This window comes from Alligator sinensis, unplaced genomic scaffold (genome assembly GCF_000455745.1).
Source record: "Alligator sinensis unplaced genomic scaffold, ASM45574v1 scaffold152_1, whole genome shotgun sequence".
Taxonomy (NCBI): domain Eukaryota; kingdom Metazoa; phylum Chordata; order Crocodylia; family Alligatoridae; genus Alligator; species Alligator sinensis.
In genome coordinates this window covers 186,757-191,025 of record NW_005843071.1, presented here as the reverse complement: position 1 = coordinate 191,025, position 4,269 = coordinate 186,757, and positions in this window count along the sequence as shown.

Below are 4,269 nucleotides of genomic sequence, written 5' to 3'. Positions count from 1 at the left end.
CAGGAATGTTTTCCTTTTTTCCATGACAAGGTACATAGAAGAAGTACTTATACACTTTTGCAGCTGCTTGAGTATTATTCCTTCAGCAAAATGTAGGGAGATTTAAAGGCTTTCATAGAAGCAAGAATGCAGAGGACAAAAGTGTTCCCTGCAGCATATAATACCTGAGAAAAACACCTTTGATATGAGTCCATTCTGCACTGTACTGCACTGCACCCAGGAAAAAGGGAGACTATGGTAGCAGAACACCTCCTTCATACTACCCAAGCACTCAAGGTCCCAGAATAACCTAGACAGCCCTGAATTGGCACTTTGGGGGGTTTCTAATGACTCAAAACCTGGTGATGCAAGTGACAGAACTTTACTATTCTTCACCAAGGCCCTCATTCAGGAAGGTGCTTAATAATCGACCTAATAATGAAATGGACAGGCACATTAAAGTTAAGGTTTTAATATGCTTTGCAGAGTCTGGCCCTAGATCATAAGACAGAATGACCCAACTAAATAGATTAAAAAAATAAAAATAGAAACTAACTTGGATCTCCACGAATACTCCGCATCCAACCCACACTCCACATTCAAGGGCATGGCCATGTTATTTACCATGCTAAAGAGTGGCTTGTTGGAAAAGCCACAAGATGTTATGCACGCTACCTTACAAAGCACTAGGGTAGCTACTTCAGTACAGCATTGTGGGATGGTACTGTGCCAGTTAGTATAGCTAATTCTTGCCTCTTGGCAAAACTGGCCAACTGCAGACTCGGGTCCACCACGATCCGCTGGCTGGGGAATTGACTCTGTGGTCAGGCTCGGAGGGTGATGGTTGACGGAAGTCAATCGTCATGGGGATGTGTGACCAGTGGGGTCCCCCAAGGCTCTGTCCTTGGACCCGTATTGTTCAACATCTTCATTAATGAAGTGGACATTGGAGTCAGCAGTGGGTTGGCCAAATTCGCCGATGACACCAAACTCTGGGCTAAAGCATCCACATCTGAGGACAGGAGCGTGATCCAGGCTGACCTTGACAGGCTCAGGAAATGGGCAGACAAGAGCCTGATGATGTTCAACACCGAAAAATGCGAGGTTCTCCACCTTGGGAGGAAGAACCTGCAGCATCCTTATAGGCTCGGCAGTGCTACGTTGGCTAGCACTACAGATGAAAGGGACTTAGGGGTCATGACTGACCACAAGATGAACATGAGCCTTCAATGTGATGCTGCAGCTAGTAAAGCGAGCAAAATGCTGGCTTGCATCCATAGATGCTACTCAAGCAAATCCCAGGACGTCATTCTCCCGTTGTACTTGGCCTTGGTGAGGCCGTAGCTGGAGTACTGCATCAAGTTTTGGGCTCCTCAATTCAAAAAGGATGTGGAGAAGCTTGAGAGGGTGCAGAGGAGAGCCACACACATGATCAGAGGTCAGGAAAATAGACTTTATGATGACAGGCTGAGAGCTATGGGACTCTAGCCTGGAAAAGCGTAGGCTCAGTGGCAATCTGATGGTCACCTATAAGTGTATCAGGGGTGACCACCAGGATCTGGGGGAACATTTGTTCACCACAGCGCCCCAAGGGATGACAAGGTTGAACCGTTATAAACTCCAGCAAGACCGTTTCAGGCAGGACATAAGGAAGAATTTCTTCACTGTCCGAGCCCCCAAGGTCTGGAATAGCCTACCATCAGAGGTGGTTCATGCACCTACATTGAAAGCCTTCAAGAGAAATTTGGATGCTTATCTTGCTGGGATCCTATGACCCCAGCTGACTTCCTGCCCCTGGGGTAAGGGGCTGGACTTGATGATCTTCCAAGGTCCCTTCCAGCCCTAATGTCTATGAAGTCTAGTCTGGGTGTAGCACTGCGGAAGTATGGTTACAGTGCTTCCAGTGCAGAAGAGAGTATATGCAGAGTAGCGCATTAAATTTCAGCTATTTGCCCTGGTAAGTAAGAGGTATAGGTGTAAATATAGGCATGTGTTTGAGACATGTCAAGAGCCTCAGGTATTTTGTCTATCTCAGAGGAGACATAATTTATGCAGCTCATGTCTTTTGACAGGTTACCTGCTCCCATTAGATTGGTCAGTGGGAGGGCCAACTTTTTTGGCAGCTGTGCCACAAATTAGATCCTCCCCAAGTGTCACTCCAATTCCCACCCCCTGCCTGATGTGTTGCTCTGCTTACTGCCTGTCACCTCCCCAGTTTGCTATGTGTCACACATAGAGGCTACCTATGCCACTTGCAACATGGGTGTGCCACAGATTGGCCACCTCTGAGATAGGTTATTCAGAATCAAAGCTTCTTTCTCTCAAGCTGTGTGAGGGAATAACCAGGGATCCTCGTTTTCTCTGATGAAAAATCACACAGTCTCTGATACAAACCCCAAAATTTGCGATTAAAATGAAACACCACTGTACATATAGATAGATATCAATTGAACGCAATGGTTTCTTGATATATTTACAATTTTAAAGCAATTTGGAAGCCTGCCAGTGCCTTAATCACAGTAATAAAATAAATCCTAAATACCTATAAATTTTGGTATTTGATTTTGGGCTTTTTTATCATGGGAAATCAGAGATCCCCCCTGCCCCCTTAGTTCACAGAACTTAGGTCCAGGCTCCTTACTCCCAAGCCATAGCCCCTCAGGCCCGCTGGTGCCTGTCACTCCCTATCCATGGTCCCCCCAACCATGCTGGTGCCCCTCACCCTCCACCCACAACCCCCCTGCCTGAGGGGGCCCCTCAGCTGCAGGGCTATGGGGCCAGGGACCCAGGTCCACAGCATCCTGCCCCCCGCAGCAGTGCCTGAGCCCTGGCTGCCACCTGCAGGAGGCAGTGGCTGCTACAGCCAAGTGGAGCGTGGAGCCCGATTTCCCCTCTGCCATGGGTAGCATGGCCAAAGTGGAGCCCATGGCAGGGCAGAGGCAAGGGCAGGCTGTCTGCTGTGGTCTGGCGGGGGGGAGAGCAGCAGCACCCTGTTACTGCATGCACTTCTAGGGGGGCAGGGAGGAACTGTGCCCCCCAGGTCTGTACACAGGGCAGGGGCGGGTTGCCCCCTGTAGGCTTGAGCATCCCACCCTGTTGTCCTCTCCCAGGGCCTCCACAGCCCAGAGGGTGAGAGCCAGCGTGGCAGGGCAAAGTGGGGCCACATGGGGAATCTCACTGCCACTGTGAGCTCTGTGCTGCCTTGGCAAGGTGCCCCTGCCTGCCCCGCAACAGTGAGGGGCAGGGAGTGCTTTGCTAGGGCAACATAGGGCTTGCAGTGGCCAGGAGCTTTCCCACCTGGCCCTGCTCTGCCCTGCTATGCTGGGTCCCACCTGCTGGGCTGCGGAGGCCCCAGGGGAGGGCAGCAGGGTGAGGAAACTGAGCCTGCAGCAGGAAGCCTGCACCCACCCCTGCCCTGTGCACAAATCTGGGGGGCATGGGTCCCCCCTGGCCCCCCAGGAATGTGCACAGTGGCAGGAAGCCAGCCAGCCCCAGCCCCCAGACAAGCTGCCTGTAGCCCTGTCTCTGCCAGGGGACTGCAGTGGCTCATTCCAGCCCCAAGCCCCACGCACTGTCTGGCTGGGCAGCAGCCCCAGCCCCAGCCCTGCCCAATTCACTCACTATGGGGGGGCTCAATCCCCACCCCTCTTCCACACTTACTTGTGGGAGCTGCTCTCCAGGCTGCCTGGCAGCCATGTGCATATATACATGCACAAGGTGTCCCCTGCCTGACCGCCCTCCTCCCTGCTCCCCTCAGCCCCTTGCACACTGGAACTGTGCCAGCCTGCAGAGAGCTCCTTGCAAAAGTGCAAAATCTGTGTGTTTCTCCGTTAAATGAAAAATCACCTTTTTCTTGGCTAAAGGAGGATATCCACATTTTTCTCCATTTTTCCATGGGAAACAGAAAACCCAGATCCTTGGTAATAACTAGAGAATTTCCTGCACTTCTAATCTGCAAGTATTCTGTTCCCAGAAATCCACTAGGATTCATACTAGAATGTAAAAACGTTCCTCAGGAGACCAGCAGGAGACCAGAAACAACAGCCTCTTAATATTCTAGCGCACTGATGAAGGTTTTTTTCCCCTTCAACAATAAATTCAGAATAGGGCATCTGTTTTACACTAATTAAAAGATGGTATTCTGATAAGTAGGTGTAAATCTCACAAGCATAGAAAATTCAGGTTGGGAGAGACCATAGAGTCATAGATTCATAGATGTTAGGGTCGGAAGGGACCTCAATAGATCATCGAGTCCGACCCCCTCCATAAGCAGGAAAGAGGGCTGGGACT